Raw genomic sequence first — 18,280 nt, forward strand, 5'->3', positions numbered from 1 at the left:
TTCTGAGCAAGTAGGAAGGAATAGATCATAGCTGTTACCCTTATTGAAAGTTTCTTCATTTGAAATTTCACTCAGACAGAAATGAGTCTCTATTTGTCAGTTTTTATTATTGCTAGGCCAATGCAGATCTAACTCTCAGCCAAAGAACACAATTCTGTAAGCCCAGAGAAAAACCAATCATATCACATTTTCAGCTCCATGACAGGAGAATAAATAAAATTATCTTCTGTCTTGCATGACATATTTACTTAAATCTCTTTTCTTTTCCCCTGTTAATAATTATCATTATGTATATAAAATAAATAATTATATATTATAGTATATATAAATGTAACCATTATACATAATCAATCAGCAAGCATTTATTAAATCCTTATTATGTGCCAGAAGCAGTGCTTAAGCTGTGGGGATTCAAAGAAGGGCAAAACTCAGATATGGGTGTGAGGCTTTGAGTTTCATTGATTATTTGGATGAGGGAGTACTTTTATAGTTAGTATAATCTATGAGAGGGGGAAAAAATAAAAACACAAACTTTCTCCAAAAAATATTTAATTGTGTGCTGCCTATAATCAGTCACTACCGTTTTCCCCCAATCTCCTTTTCTCTTTCCCTCTCCTCTCCACTTCTGTCTTGGTCTCTCTATCTCTCTCTGTCTCTGTCTGTTTCTCTCTATGACTCTCACACATGCACATGTGCACATACACACACAAATGAAAGGATTTTTTAAATTTCTATCTCCATATCCCTAGTACCTAGCACAGGGCCTAACACAAATAACAGACACTTAATAAATGCTCTTTGAATTGAACTAATATGAATAAACTTTGGTAACATAGCATGAATGGAAGAGGAGGACTGGAAGATTATCAATTCACCCATGGATTATATTTCTGTTGTCACATTAAAGACATCTTATTTTCATTATAGAAGAATTCACACATTAGTAGTCCTTTACTGAGGCTTTTGAATTATGTTCACCTGTAAACATTTATCTCCACCATTTACAAAACCAATTAACCAAATGATTCTCCTCTAGACTTTCAAGCACCAGATATCTAAATGCAGAATCTTAATTATGCTCTTCTCACAATAAGACTTTGTAATGGAAGAAAATACAACTGTAACAGTAATGCGAAAGAAGCCAGCATTATAACAATATTACCAAGGCATTAACCTCTTGTGATATGCTAAGGGGAGCCTTTGGGCAGGCAGTATGATGACTCTATTAAATAAAATCTTAGTTTTACCCTCTGTCAAGCTGGACTCTCCCTTTCTGCTTTCTTTACAATTCTTCTTGCTAATGAACCCTGTGTACTAGTCTTTCACTCTCCTTTTTTTTCCTGTGCACAGGTTTATGATTTTCCCCCCAAACAGATAAAATACCACACACCTGATGCAGGACATTAATATGCTTACATCCTTTAAGTATATGCAATGTTCCTCCTATTTGACAGGATTATTAGGAGGCAAGTACTAAGCAAAGAGAAAAGCATTATATAACTTTGAGAAATCATCATCACCGCTATTATCAACATAATTAGTGAAAGAGAAGAGCATCACAATTGGTCATGTGACAAAGGAATAGACCCAGGAGATATTGTTCATTTGCTGTGACTCCTGAAGACCAAATTACCAAATTGCTCTTTACATATGGTTAACAACTAATAAATGTAATTTGAAAAGAAATTTCTTTATTTCCTTTCTAAAATGGCAAAAAGCAAATATGCCCCTGTGAGGAAACTGGTCCTTGTTTTTCCACTTTATATGCAAGTTAATAGACATATTTCTCCTACTATAATAGAGTGTCTATAAAGCAGGTGTTATCTTTTCCCCCTGATGCCAGCAGTACAAATAGAAATACCTCAGTTGTCTCCAGAATCACATTCAGCTTTCCCCAAAAACATACAAATGCCTACATAAATAAACTGACTCCTCCCAATCACAGGAAAAGAGGCTATTCTATTCTCCTTAAAGTAGTTTAACTTCTCCCTCCTCCACTGTCTCTATAAAGTATTTGGCTAAAGGCTCTCACTTTTTCTTTCACAACATTCATTCATTCAAACATTTATTAAGTGCCTATGATGTGTGCTAATCCCCTACGGAGAAACAAGACTAAATCAGAAAAGGAACTTAAATCACCCTTGGGATCTTCCAACTCTATTTCAGTATCAGAATTGTATAATCCTTAAGACCTGTTCATCTCTAGTCTAGTCCAACAGACCATACTTCTGATTGCAGCCTAGTTCCTTTTCAAACTATCACACACCAATCTCCAAACCTTTTTCCTGACCCTTCTTATGACATTGGCAATTTCTAGAAATCTTTTCAAAGGTTCCATATACTGTGAGCTTCCCAACCACTAAATTCAAGAACCAAACAGAATATGGATTTTTAGGCTCTTCTGACATGGAAGCCTTGGATAGTGTGGCCTGTGTGAAGTGAAGCCTATGGAACCCTTTTCAGAATACTGTTTTAAAATGCATGAAACCAATTAAAATTAAATAGAGATCTATTTTTTTCCTATCCAGTACAGTGAAGGGATTAGATTTCTTTGATTTAAACCCAGAGGAGAGAAACTGGAGTACTTGGTAGAAGGCAAACCAAGTAAATAGAAACTTGCTAATAAATGGAATTGTATAAAAAAATGAAATGTAGTATGTTCCTCCTGCTTGAATGCTTGTAATCATAGACTGGAAAATATAAGGTACTATTTTCTTCAGGATTTTTTTCTGCCTCTTTTACAAAACTGTTGACTCTTTTTTCATGATTTTTTTTGAATCCCTTTCATTTCTTTTCTCAAGTTTTCCCTTTGTCATTTGATTTTTAAGATCTCTTAAAAATTTAAAATCACATTTTTCTTTCAGGCTTTGCATATAGCTGCTTTGTTTTTGTTGTCTTCTGAGATTATTTTTTGATTTTTGCTGTTGCCATAGGAACCTTCAATTGTCAGGTTCTTCTTTTTGTTTGCTCATTTTTTCCAATCTATTTTCTGATTCAATTTTATGTTAAAGTTGGATTCTGCTCCTCGGATAGAGGGGACACTGTCCCAAGAATCAGGGTTTTTTTGCTGCTGTTTTCAGAAATAGTTCTGGGGTCCTATAAGTTTGTAGTTCTTCAAGGTGGTATGATCTAAGGAAAAGTGTCCAGGCTTCCCACTTCTGGTAATGTTCCTCTTTTCCCTGGAACTGTGACCAAAGCAATGTATGGGCAATGCAACAGTCTTGTTTCTAATTCCAGCCAAGTGTACCCTGTAATCTCCTTCTGACCTGTTATACAACCCTTTACTATCTATGGGCTAAAAGGTCTGGAAGTCCCCACCCAATTCACTCACCCCCAAAACCTGCTGGTGGTTTGCAGTAGTGTGGCCTTTGGCTGGAAAATTGCTTCATTTCATTCTTTTGCTGGTTCTGTCACTCCACAATTTATGTTGAAACATTATTTTAATATTGTTCAGAGTGGAATTTGGGAAAGCTCAGGTGAGTCTCTGCCTTTTCTCTGCCATATTAGCTCTACCCTTTCCAAATGACTGATCTGAACTTAGCACATTAGAAGGAAAAGAAAGGATAACACTTTAGTAAAGTTGTTCATGAGATGGGCAAAGGGAAATAAAAAAGTCAGCTTAAATTCTACCTAGTACATCAACATTAAAGTCTTAATCTTTCATGGCTTAGTCAAGGTGTTTCATTTAATATCAGATATAGTGTCACTGTTACCAGAATATAAAATGATCCAAGACCTAATAAACACTTCCTATAGTTGTCCCACATCATTTCCATCTAAGTATCCTCAATTCCTTTTTAATATGGCCATTTATGTTTTATGATCTTCCACTCGTATGCTCCTGCCAAAAAGCAGAGGGAGAAAGTACACTGTCTAGTGAGGCTTTGTTGTGGCAGTATGCTAGGTTTGTTGTATTTTTAAAACTGAAGACATCCTAGAAATGCCACTTTTATCATGTCTCATATTTCCAAGGCATTAAGTATCCCTTTCTTGACACCTATCTTAATCACCATCAATCATAGTTCATGTTTGCATTCTGTCTGTTTAATTCTTCTGGCACAACCTTTTACTACACTGCTGTTATGACAATAAAAACAAACAACCAACAATCTCCATGATTAATTAGCACTATTGCAGTGAAGCATATAGTTTAGAATAATGAAAGAGATTAGAATTTCTCTCACTCTGGAAAAAGGATGTTATCTCATCTTTACTTTTTTTTTTTTTTTTTTTTTTTAGGACACAAGAAAACCCATCAGCCTTCAATGTTTCTCCTTTAATCTACACCTTCTATAAGTAGGAGGTCATTATATGGATTTAATTAACCATACCTGTATAAGTAGGTAGTAAAATTCCTCCAAGACTGTCACAGTTGAAATATTGAAGTCATATACAAAGCAATGAACCATACTTTAATTTTATAGGAGAAAAAAGTTGCTATTTCAAAGCACACCACTGATCCCCTTCCCTCCAAACAAATCCCATGCAAAGGAGAGGCAATGATATGAAAAGCAAGACAAAGTCACATGAATAAGGGGGCCAGTCCCCTTCTCCTAAGAGGACACACAAATTCATCTTTCTCAAAAGGTTTTCTGTATAGAAGAAACGCATCCATACTTCTGGAATTGCAATTTTAATCCTCTACATAGCCACACAATTGTGTGACTGGGAATTTAAAAGTTTTTCACCGGTCTAGCTATCTGGTGATTCATATCAAGTTCATCCTATGAATTCATATAAGCAACTCTGTTTTATCCTTCATACAAAATATAACTACTTCATCTATGGCTACCATATAATTCCGTGACTAAACATCTTATCTATATATTGTTTTGGGGTGTGTTTGTTTAACTAGCTATCTTGCTTACTCAAAGAAGTTAAGCTCAGAAAGCCACCATTCAGATATCTATTAATTCTTGGCTTCCTGATTTTCCAGGATCAACAGACTGACCTTATTATTTTCCCTAGCATGCTTTTGTCTTTTCTACTCAATTTTGTTCCCAAAGAGTCCTAGAATTCTTGAGAAGGCCCCTAACCCATTTTCTCTCTAAGTCTATAAATTCAGGAAACGTAAACAATTTACAACTTCTGCTAAAATAAGATTATTAATCCCTTGTAACCTGGTTTCTGTCCCCATTAAACTTCTTCTACTAAAACTTATTTTACCAAATTCACCCAGGACTTCATGACTATAGGCAAAGGCTTTTTCACAATCTTCATCCACCATTTTACAATGCTAACTCCTCCCTTAGTTTCATTACCATGCATTAACTCTACTCCAAATATTTATGAATACTCCTCCTAACTCCTTCATTGTTTCATATTCCTCTTTTCTCCCTTTAAAAATATATGTAGCTCCTAAGACACTATTCTTCACCCTTTCCCATTTTCTCTCTACTTTTTGTCTCTTGGCTAATTAGATTGTGCAGTGGATAGAGCATTGGACCTGGAGTCAGGAAGATCCAAGTTCATATCTGGCTTCAGACACTTTATGATACTTTATGAGCAAGTCACTTAACCTCTACTGCCTCAGTTTCCTCTTCTGAAAAATAGGATAATAGATCCTCAAATGAGATAATTTTGGGGACATGATTTTATAGCACAGTATGAACATTAGTAATTATTACTATTTCTATTATTGTCTATTTAATCTATTCTTATGGTTTTAATGAATATCTTTATGTATCCAACTTCAATCCTAACCCTGAGGTCCAGTTTTACACTTCCCATTGGTAGCTAGCTAGATATCTCCCACTTGTACCACAAACTGAAGACTTTACCTCAAAATATTCCTCAACTTCTTATTTGCCTATTTATGGTAATTACTACATTTCTAATCATTCAAAAGTCATATTTTGCTCTTCCCTCTTCTTTACCACTTACATTTCATTGTTTGCCATATCCTGTTCATTCTGCTTGTTTTTCAATCATGTCTGGCACTTCATGAATTCATTGGAGGTTTTCTTGGCAAAGATAGTGGCTTACTTGGCCATTTCCTTCTTCAGCTTATTTTACAGATGAAGAAACTGAGGCAAACAGAGTGACTTGCCCAGGGTTACACAGCTAATTATCTGAGTCTAAATTTGAATTCATGAAGATGAATCTTCCAGACTCCAGGCCCTGTACCTTATGTACTGTATCATCTACTTGCCCACTTGTCCATGTCTCTTAAATTTATCCCTCATTCTCTATTTATACAGCTACTATCCTGGTCCAGACCTTATTACCTCTTAACTGTACTACCATAAAAATCTGCTAACTAGATAAAGCAGCATAATACAGTGAAGAGTAATGAATTTGGAGTCAGAGGATCTGGGTTTGGGTATCAGGCCTGCCACTAAAGTCTGTGTGATTGTGGGCAAGTGACGATTTCTCTGGACTTCAGCTTTCTCAATGGTAAAATAAAGAGATTAGATTAGATCAATGGTGTCAAATTCAAATATGAATGGGGGCTTCTAAACTCTACATAATGATCCTCTAAGTCACATATTGACTTAGAAAACTGCACATTAGCATTATCTATGTTCTATTATATTTTTAGTTGTGTTATTAAATATTTCCCAATTAGGTTTTAATCTGATTCAGGCTATACTCAGGAGTACTGCAGGCTGCATTCAACCTACAAGCTAAAACAACTTATGATTCTCCCTATATCCAAACAAAATTCTTCATATAGTTAGTCAAATTCATTTCTGATGTTTAAGTGTGACAAAGTCAGACCACTCATAAACTTGCCAAGTGGCTCCCAAGTGTCTATAGGATAAGATAAAAATAATTTAGTTTTGTATCTAAGTTTTTTTCACAATATGGCTCCAGACAAAAAGAAATGCCAATCATTTCCCCATCTTATCCAGTTTGCTTCCACTGCCATATCTTTATGCAGATTATCTGTGCCCCATGTCTCCAAGCATTCCCTCTACATTCCTATCTGGTGAGTTCCTTATCCTCCCTTCAAGACCCAACTCGAGGGCCAATTCCTCCCTGATCCCTCTTTCCCCTCTATGCAGCTGAATGAATAACCTCCTGCTGACTAAAATAAAAATTTTTGTCTAGCTATCTTCTTAGTCCTCATCACAGTCCACATTAACATTGTAGCATAAACTTGTATACTTGTCTTTTTTCTCTCTCAATAGATAATTGGGAGCTTCTTGAGGGTAGAGACTGTATTACTTTTTATTCCAGAACACAGTGCTTTAATAGATATTTAAAAAACAATTATTGAATTAAATCAACTTCTTTGTCCCTGCTTGGGAATTGGAAAATAAATCATCAGGTTCATTTCTAGTTTATACAAGGAACCAGGAACCCATCTTGTGTTTTTCTTTCTTCTTCAGTAGTAGTGAAATAAACACTCCCTTCATATTATTTCCCCTTGCAAGTAATTCATCCCACCCCACCCTCTGGTATTTCCATTTCAATTTCCACACTAGTGATTTAAAGGCCTACACTATCTAGATTTACCTTATTACTACCTGGACCTACCTAACTGTTTTGATTTATTACAGTGCTAAAAATAAAGGAATGACTTTCTATAATGCTTTTGTTCGTTCTCTCTCTCTCTCTCTCTCTCTCTCTCTCTCTCTCTCTCTCTTCTCCCTTTCCTCCAGCCCCCTCCTTCCTTCTCTCCTTCACATTTATTTTTCCATCCATATTCACATCCACAAATCTTGAGGTACTATAGTGATTCATCATTTAGGTCCATTTTCTTCCACAAGTCCTTTATCCCGACACCTCTGTCTGCCAATGTGGTGGGTAAGAATTCCTTACTGGCAGTGGGGTAAAGTCAGGAAGAGGCTTTAGTTACCTAAGTTGTCTAACTTAGCATTAAGACTTGTACAAGAATCAGCATGCTGGGCTCAGAGACTATATGAAATCTCTGGGAATTTTTTATTTTGTGCATCCCTTGTATGTTTTTCTTGACAAAAATAGGATTGCCAAATCTATTTGGTGAAGCAATGTGAGTCTTAAAAACAAATCAGAAGATTGTCTCCTTTCCCCTCCCAATAAATTATGACTTAAATGAAAAAATCAGGGAGAGAATGCCACATGTCTAAAGGACAGAGCTGTGATATGCATCACAAGAACATCTTTCACAGTCAAAAACCTTTATAATTACTTCTCTGAAAGAGATCTGTTTGGCCATAGGAGGACAGAAAAGATGAGCGTTTCCTAGGCATCAGAATACATTGATAGCATCAATCAGTTTCAGATTTCATATCAAAAACACTACATTTAGTAGTTTCTTAGAACCTCTCCCCTGTATCTGTAGTCACATGGATAATCAGAGTATTGGAAGCCAACTAAGACTGTCAAATTTGTAAGTACCAAAAGGAAACATTTACCTCTTGACAAGCCTTGCATTTAATTTTTGCTCAGTACCTTAGCTTCACAAAAGAAAAAGAAAAGGTGCTAAAACCTGCCTTCTCCCTTTCCCTCTCAAAAGTTATTTCAGGTAAACTCTGAGAAAAAAAATCACATATTTTCTGAAAAAGTACCCTCTTCAAACAGGTGTGGCAGAAGGATCAGATAATGAGTAACTTGGAAGATGGAAAAATTCCAGTCTGCCTTTTAATTCTCCATACCTCTAAGAACAAAAGAGCCCATACAAAATAATAATGGCAATAATTAATAATAATAATAATGATAACTAGCATTTACATAGCACATTTAGGTTTGTAAAAATGTATTACATACTATATCATATTATTTGATCCTCACAAGAAGCCTGTGAAGTAGGTGCTATCATCATTTCCCCCATTTTACAGGTGAAAAAATTGAGAAAGGTTAAGTGATATGTCCAGGTTTACTCGTCTAGTAAGCATAAGGCAATATGGAACTCAAGGTTCCCTAATTCTAAGTCCTTATCCCCTGTATCAGCTAGGTGGCTCACCTATCTTATTCATCAACAAAGGGCAAGCTTCAGTTTGGTTTATTAGTTAACACTAATTATGAAAACTTTTCTATGTGAAAAGTTCATAAAGATGGCTACCAGATAAAAAACAGGTTAGAGTCTTAATAGATCTCATAGTTTATATTTTTTATTCTATTCCAAGAAGCTTGCTAGGCAAATCAATGATCCAAAGACCTTGTACTTCCAAATTTAGCATCTTCCTCAGGATATATAATAAAGTGTTCAGCACACAGAAGAATTCAATATTAGTTTCTGAATGATCATCTGTCTTCAAGTCTCCTTCTTTAAAGCAGCCATGTATAGATGTGTCAAGGCAAAACCTAGAATGCTGTCTCAAGACCAAAGAGAGCAACTTCTTCACCATAAGAGTCTGGCTTTCTTAACTGAGAGATGGCTCTTTTTGGAGCAACAAACAAGAATCAAAGGTTTAGTCACCTATTGCATTCTTTCTCGTCACCTGTCAAAGACAAGGGATCCCCAGAGTTCAACAACAAACCTGTATGAGACTTATGGGAAGCCAGGGGAGTCACAAGCCTACAAGTGCATTTCTGTTTCAAAGCTGTGCCTTCCCTGAATCCCTGAGACCCGGTGATGGTAAATAATTTAACTCTGGAGTTGCTTCAGTGTGCTGCTGCTATTATTTATGACCTGTCGGCAAGCTTCTCATGAACCCCTTTGATGAAGCCATATGAAAACGAGAGATCCTGTGACTTGCCGATCCCATCATTCCCTTTCAAAAGACAGGCTTTCAATGGTGGGTAATGTACAGCAACCTTCCTGTCACCAGGGCAGAGAGAGGGCACAGTCAGCATCTGACTGGTGGCTATGCTTTTACACATTGAGGTAAGTAGCTCAAACGCAGCATGGTAGAGATGGTCTCTTTGAAGTCCTTGTTCAAAGGCAAAATCCCTGATCACAGAATGCCCTGGATTTTGGAATCACCACCAATTAGCTTTATTAGGGCAGCTCCCAACCTGACAGCCAGAAAGGCTTAAAAAACCTTGTACCTCAGTGGCTCAAGCTCAGAAAACTGTAGCTAGAGACAGGCCACTACTGATTCAGAGAGAGGAGGAAGAAAATATATTTTAAGAGTAATGAATAGCAGCAGTAAAGTGGCACTTGAAGTCTTGACCTATATCATACCAGACTTCCTTTTCTGATTCTCCTTCTCTAAGTCACTGTGACTGTATTAGGTTCAGTTTTAGAAGTTAAAAAAAAGAAATTGTTCAGAACCAGAATATTATGTATTTATCTCAATCATCTATTAAGCTCTGACTGTTTGGAATGGACCATGTTAAGGTACTAGGAGACATACAAAGTTAGAGAAGTCAGTTCTTGCTCTTAGGAAACCTGTCTAGCAGGCAGAAATAAAACATATACAGATTAAAGCAGGGGAAGCAGATAAAGAACTAGGTTGGAATCAGGAAGATTCATCTTCCAGAGTTCAAATCTGGCTTCAGACACTTCCTGGTTGTGTGACCAAGGGCAAGTCACTTAACTCTGTTTGCCAGTTTCCTCCTTGTAAAATAAGTTGAGAAGGAAATGGCAAACTATTCCAGTATCTTTGCCAAGAAAACTCCAAATACAGTCACAAAGAGATGCATACAATTGAAACTGAACAACAAATACAGATACAGAACAACAAATACAGAGAATGTGAGGTATAATTAAAAAAAAGCATAGGAACACAAAGTAATATGAAATTAAATGTGAAAGCAAACAGGCAAGGTTTTCTCACAAATTTTTCAAAGTTATAAAAAGCAACTGAATTAAACCAGTGACTTCTTTTAATATGTGTATGATTTTGTGGAGTTTTTTTCTGTTGATAATAACATACATTGTATTATTACATAAGACCACAGACTTAGAACTAAAATGAAATTGAGAAGTCATCTTGTTCAACTTCTATTTATAGATGAGTAAATTGAAACCTAGAGATCATACCTACATTTAAATCCAAATGCAGCAATCCTTCCACATACTTTTGCCAAAATTGAATCCAGTATTTTAAAAGTACCTGTTACGATTAAAAAGTAGGCTGTTTTGTAACTTTTTTAATGGTTTCTCTGCACCTTTGGACTCAAATATTCTGTAACTTCCATGACTGAGGGTTACTCTCCCCAAGGGGAAGGACAAACAGCCAACTAATTAACCCATGTTCCTGTTTTTGTTCAGTTGTTTTCAGTCATACCACTTTTTATTTGCAAACCTATTTGGAGTTTTCTTGGCAAAGATAATGGAATAGTTCGCTATTTCCTTCTTTCACTCATTTTATGGAGGAGGAAACTGAGATAAACAGGGTTAAGTGACTTGCCCAGGGTCACACAACTAGAAAGTATCTGAAGTCAGATTTGAACTCGGCAACATGAGTCTTCCTTGCTCCAGACACAGTCCTCTATCCCACTGTACCATCTAGCTGCCCAGCTTGTGTTCTGATGGGCACAATTGAGTAGAGATTACTTAAAGAATTTATATATAAGATTATGTGACTTAGGAGCTAAAAGTTCATCAATAAGGAAAATTCTCAATTAGTAGAAAGTGTTTGGGACTGAAACCTGAACAGTCCTAGATGCCACCTTTTATCAAAGACCTTCACAAGCTGATGAATGTCCAAAGGAGAACAATGAGTACCATACCAGATGAAGATCATTTAAAGGAACTGAGAATGTTTAGAGAAGATGATGCTTGGAGAAGAGGTGATTTGTGGCCCTAGGGAAGAAAGACTGTTCAAACATTTGAAGGGTGGGTATTAAAAAGGACTTAAAATTATTTTTGATTGAACTCAGTTGGGTAGGCTTAGAAATAATGACTAGAAATTGCAGAAAAGAAACTGCCAAATAATTAGAGATATCTGCCGGACATGTGACACACATCTGTAATTCCTAATATTGGAGAGCTGAGCCTAGTGGACTACTTGAGTTGGTAGTTCTGAGTTGTAGTAGGACTAAAAGTAATTGAGTATTCATAGGGTGCCATCAGTCTATCCAAGGAGGAGACTGGCCCATGAGTGGCCAATTAATTTCTCTACAGGTGAGGTAGGGAGAGCCAGTTTAAAAAAAAAAATATATATATATATATATACACACATAGCTATTGAAAAGTAGAATAGACTGTCTAAGGAAGAAGTTTCTCCCTCTCTCTCCCTCCCTCTCTTTCTTTCTCTGTCTTCCTCTAGACTAAATGTATTCAAAATAAATGTGATCAAGAATGAACTCTAAAATATAGGCAAAAAATAGTCATACAGCCTTTATCGCCAGAAACCCTCTAAAACCCCCTCTATCCCATCACTGACCAGCAAAATGATGCAGTGTTATAGAGAACTGGACTTGGAATCTAGAAGACCCAAGTAATTCTGGTTCATACATTTTCTGTATGACTTCTGACTCTAAGTAAGGAACTTAATGCCTGTCTCAGTTTCCTTATCCATAAAATAGGGGTAATAATAGCATCTACCTCCCAGGGTTATTGCAAGGATCAAATAAGTTAATTTTTGAAAAATGTCTCATAATCATTAGCTATTTTATTGGGAAATTTTTGTTTATTTTCTCCCTCCCATTGAATTAAATTGGCCTCTTAGTAATTTCCAACCATTGGTTCTAGTTCTCCTCTCTGAGGTCAGGAAAATCAAATCTTCTCATATGATAATTATTCAAACATGTGAAACCAGCTCCAACATGTCTCCTCACTCTCTCCATTCAAATGCCTCCTTCCCCCAATCCACTCCAACTACAACTGACAAATTATTTTGTCTAGCAAAGGAATCCCTAATTTTTTCAATAAGTCTTTGCATAACATAATCTCAAAGTTGGTCACTGACTTCTGAATAATCTTCTGTTCTTGTCAATATCCTAGACTGTGATGCCCAAAAGAGACCAGAGCCCACCAGATGTAATCTCAACAAAGCATCATTACCTCACACCTGGAATATTATAATAGCCTGTTGGTTGATCTCCCTATTTCAAGTCTTTCCCCATTCTAGTCCATTCTCCATTTAACCATCAAAGAGATGACCATGTCATTCCCTTATTCAATAAATTCCAATGATCCCTGTAATTCCAGTAATGCCTCCAGAGGCATTAGGTTTCCCCTACTTTTCGAATCTTCTAACACCCCAGGGTCCTCCATCTAATAGTCAATCTAGAGACACTAGCTTTCATGCCATTCCTCAAACAATATCCTCTCTATCTCTTGACTCTGGGCATTTTTCCTGGAGCCTGCAAGGCTCCCCCTGCTCCTCTATGTCTCCTGGATTCCTCTACAAGAAACATTTGCAGATACTCCCTGATCTGGTGCCTTCTCTTTGTTGATTTTTCTCCAGTTTATTCTGCAGATAACTAGTTTGTACATATTTGTTTGTACATTCTCACCCCTAAGGGATTCTAGTGAACTCCTGAAAAGCAAGGGATTGTCTTTTGCCCTTTTTATCATAATGCATGGCATGTAGTGGGCATTTAATAAATGTTTACTGACTGACTGATACTATGTTTCTCATAATGGTATCTATGTTTCTCATAATGCTATCTAAGGTCTCTTTAGCTGTCTTGGCTATCATATCCAAAGAACAGGATGTTCTTGTGTCCCAGGAGAATTCTGGTGTGCTAATCAGACCTTGGGAAAATGCTAGGTAGGACATTTCAGGAAGCTTGGAAGATTCTTATTCTGAATGTGGGAACAGTAGATATACTTCTGCTAGTCTGAATTTTATTATTACTATTTCTCTAAAGTACAACTTTCCATGTCCCATAAATGCCCAAATAAAATCCCATTTGTGGTATAGAACATAGAGTAAAGAGTGAATGTCAGAGTCAGGCCAGCATGTCCCTTGATGGGGGGGGGGAGGGAGTTCAGGGACCATAGTTAAAAGCACAAACAGAAGATTGAGCTTCAGTTGGCTCAGCTGCAAGGAACCAGAAATTAGTCATTTTGTTTAGATTTCAGCATGAGGGAACTACTAAGCCAAGGGCAAAGGTTCCCCGGGTCAGTTCAGAGAAGAAGCCAATTCCCAGGAAACTTCTCAGTAATACTTCCAGTTTAGGCTGGATCTCTTACATGCAATGGAAAAATCACTGACTCTGAATTAGTAGAGCTGGCATGAGTCTTTTGGTTGGTCTCCTACCTTAAGTCTCTTCCTATGCCAGTTCATCCTTCAGAAAGCTATCAAAAAAATCTTCCTAAAGCATGGGTCTGACCACATCATTCTTCTACCTCCATTCCCATTCAATGTGGCTCCCTATTACCTCCAGGAGCAACAATAAAATCTTCTATTAAGGTTTTAAAGTGTTTTGTAACTGGTCCCTTCTTATTTTCCAATATTCTTATACCTCATTGCTGTTTCTTGAACAAGAGACTTTATCTGCTGATTTGGCCCCCCCCTTTTTTTTTTTACTGTCAGTTTCTCTCCATGTTTCTGCCTCTTGAGTTCTTCAAATACCACCTAAAATTCTACCTTCTCCAAAAAAGTCATTCCTAATTCCCCTTAATGCTATTGCCTTCTCTCAGTAATTATCTTCAATCTATCCTGAATATATTTGGACAAGGGTAAAAAAATATATATATATATAGTTGTTTGCATGTTGTTTACCTCATAAGCCTAGGAACTCCGTGAGGGTAGGGATTGTTTGTGCCTTTCTTTGCATCTCCAGCACAATGACTGGAATGAAGTAAACAATTAATAAATGTCTTCTAATTGTATCTATCTTGTGTGATACCTTGGACATATTACTTAACCTTACTCAGCCTCAGTTTCTTCATCTGTAAAAAGAATGAAGTTGTACTAGATCAGCTCTGAGGTCCCTTTTAGCTCAGGAAATATGATTCAATTGAATTTATCATCCTGGGTATTTTCCTCACAAATTAGTAGGTTTACTATGTAAAGAAAGTCACAGTAGACATGGTAGGAGATAAAAAAATTAAATTAGCTTTTCATGTCATCTGTTGTCCATGAGGTAGAAGGAAGAGGTAGGCAAGGAGCGAAGAAAGGGAATATATAGTTATTCCAGCCAGTCTGAAACTAGTAGTCAGGGAATGAGAAATGGTAATATCTTCCAAGAGAGTCCAAGGTGTGCCCTTTGCTACTATGATAGTGTAGGGTGGAATAAAATGCCAAAGACTTAACAAAGGCCAGTTAATTAACAAAGAGATGGTTTTTAAAATAACTTTTGTTGGTATATACATGTATATTCATAGACATATACATGTAAACAAATATACATGCATGTGCACGTGTATATGCACATATGCTATACCAGATATATTACATGTATGTGTTTCTGTATGTGGTGTGTGTGTGCGCACACTTAGGATTTTGCTATGGACAATGCTGTGTGTGTGTGTATAGATAATACTACCTATAGCATATATGTACATGTGTCTATGTAGATATTCTGTCCATAGAAATACTCTCTATCTACAGAGAGAAACAGAGACACAGAGAAAGAGACAGAGAGAGACAGGGAGACAAACAGATAGGCAAGGAGATAAAGTCAGACAGGAAGACAGACAGACAGATAGGGAGACAGACAGAGACAGAGACAAAACAGCTCATAGCAAAATCCTGGGCTTAAATTCTGATCAGCCTGTGTCAGGAAGCAGTCTCAGACATTTTCATTTCTTTCCCCACACTGCTCTCCCTATCATGGTTTTTTCCCTATAGTTTACTAATTTTCAGCATATAACAATATCCTGTGCTGTTGAAAGAAAATAAAGCAACGTAATTAATTCAGAAATGCTCTGTCCTGAGCTCTCTTCTCTCTAAACAGTTTCTCCCTTAGTGATCTCATCAATTCCCATGGGTTCAATTAGAAACTCTAGGCAGTTAACTCTGAGATTTATTGATTCAGTCCTGAACTAATCTTGTGAACTCCTATTCTATATTACTAACTAGAAACTTCTGCCTGCCATCTGAAGTCAACTTATCCAAAAAAGGAATTCACATATGCCAGTCTCCCTTACCCCCCACCCAATCTATTCCTTTTCTAAACTCATGAATATTTATTGATAATGTATCATCCTTTTAGTCATCCAGGTTTGCAATCTTGGTGTTTCCCTTGATTCTGGTTTTTCTTAAAGCCCATAACTAAGTCCTAAATGTATACACACACATACACTATGTGTCTATCTATATGAAGATACAGATATAGAGAGATAGAGAAATGCAGAGAAATACACATGTAATATATCTAGTGTAGCATATGTGCATACACATGTGCATATATCAGATTCCAGATCTTGTTGCCCATCAGTATCCTCTTTCATCACCTTTATCTGAACAATTGTAATAGCTTCCAAATTATTCTCCCTGTCTCTGGATTCTTTCTTCTCAATCCATCCAACACAAGCTGACAAATGGATATTCCTAAAGTACAGATCTGATAATTTCATACACCTCCTCAATGCAAAAATCTTAAATAATTCCTTATTATTTTTAGGATAAAAACCTAAATTCTCAGTCTATCATTTAAAACTCTTTGCATTATAACTCTCACCTACATTTCTGGTTTTATTTTAGATTATTCCTCTTCCACTACTTATTAATCTACTCTACTACTAGCTATTTCCCAAAAACTACTTTTCATCTCCAGTCGGTACATCTTTAATGTAGTCTGGAATGTAGTCCCTGCTTCCATTTGCCCCATACTATCCCCTAGCTTCCTTCAAATCTTAGCTCAGATGCCACCTCCTAAATGAGGTTATTCTTAAGGGCCTGTTAACAGTCATCCTTTCTGCCTCATGAAATTACCTTGTATTAACTTGTATACATATTGTAGGAGAGGCATTGTTTCACCTTGGATAGAGAACTGACATCAGAGCAAAAGATCTGGGTTCAACAACAATACTTAAGAAGTTACGTGACCCTGGCTAAGGCCCAAATTTAGGGTTAGGGTTAGGGTTAGACTTGAGATGGAGAGAGCCATCTGCATCCAGAGAGAGAACTATGAGGACTAAATGTGGATCACAGCATAGTATTTTCACTTTTATTGTTGTTCTTTATTTGCTTTTTTTCTTTCTCATTTTTTTTCCTTTTTGATTTTTTCTTTTGCAGCAATGTATTTAAAAGAATTGTACATGTTTAACCTATATTGGATTACTTGCTGTCTGGGGGAAGGGGTAGGTGGGAAAGGAGAGAGAAAAATTTGGAAGACAGGGTTGTACAAGGGTGAATACTGAAAATGATCTTTGCACGTATTTTGAAAAATAAAAAAGCTATTATTAAAAAAAGTATCATTGAGATTACCATAAAGTAATCAGAGGAAGCTTAAAAAGGTTCTCCTTGCCCAAAATCTTCAGCCCCCTTTCACTCAGCCTTCAATAGCTGACATTCTAACTTAAGGATTCTTTTGTGTTATTAAAGTAATGCAAATACTACTCCTGTGAGGAACACATTAAGCTGCCTCAGCACAATTAGCACCTGAGGAGAAAATCTGATAAACTAATTAACACTATATGACATCTCTCTGAGAGCAGAATCCTACAGAAAGAAACATTCAATAAGCATGTACTAGAAGTCAGGGGAAAGGCAGGTCTAGCATATGGACAGGAAAGATAGAGTGGTAGCACAGGCCTGTGGGGGCATCTGGGAGAACTAGGAAGCACCAGTCTAATTGGAAAGACAGAATGAGGGAGTAAGGATAGAGACACCAAAGATACATTTCACTCATAGTAAACATTCTGCCTTTTTTACCCTTATTCCAAGTAAGAAAACCAATACATTTATTACTTTTCTGTAAAGCGAGATCCCCATGCTCGGACTTACTTTAGAAACAGTTCTTTGTCTCTTGTACACAAAACATATATTCTTAGTTTAGATTTCTTTGCTTGTTCAAGTTCCTTGCTTTTTTTGGAAACAGAGATAGGGGAAGCCCTAGCTGTGTAATTCAGGAAATGGGTTTTATAATGCAGAGACTACAGCATCAGAAAAGGGACAAACCTTATTTGTAACTCCAATGGAATGCAGAACCCCAGGGGCTGCATAGAATGGTCAGCTGGAGAGAGCAAATATTAAGTTGGCTACCAAAAGCATCCTCCTCTTCCTTCCTTACCAACCATGCAATTTGTCAGAGCTCCTTGACTTAAAACCTTTCTTTTTAGGTTTGTATGCCCTATTGCCCATATTTCGATGGGACACAAAGGACTATTGACTTTATGGTAAAGCTATGGAGGCAAAAGAAGAAGAAAAAAGTAGACCAAGGCCTTTTTTTTCTTTATAAAAGCAGAAATACTTGATGTATAATTTCCTAGTCACCATTAAAGGCATCTGAATGACTTTATTCAGATGCCTCTCTAAAGATTTAGCTAAACACTAGCATGAAACATGGAAAGTTTTAGCCTCAGAGGATACTCTTCCAGAAAACAGTGAATAAAATAAAAAAT

The 18,280-nt window shown here is 36.7% G+C and overlaps 1 protein-coding gene across 2 annotated transcripts in view; it reads right to left on the minus strand.

Moving 5' to 3' along the window:
* SH3RF3 (SH3 domain containing ring finger 3) overlaps window positions 1-18,280 on the minus strand; it is a 566,022-nt gene that overhangs the window by 390,198 nt on the left and 157,544 nt on the right. The gene's annotated exons all lie outside the window — the stretch shown is intronic.

The sequence above is a fragment of the Sarcophilus harrisii genome, chromosome 3 (genome assembly GCF_902635505.1).
Source record: "Sarcophilus harrisii chromosome 3, mSarHar1.11, whole genome shotgun sequence".
Taxonomy (NCBI): domain Eukaryota; kingdom Metazoa; phylum Chordata; class Mammalia; order Dasyuromorphia; family Dasyuridae; genus Sarcophilus; species Sarcophilus harrisii.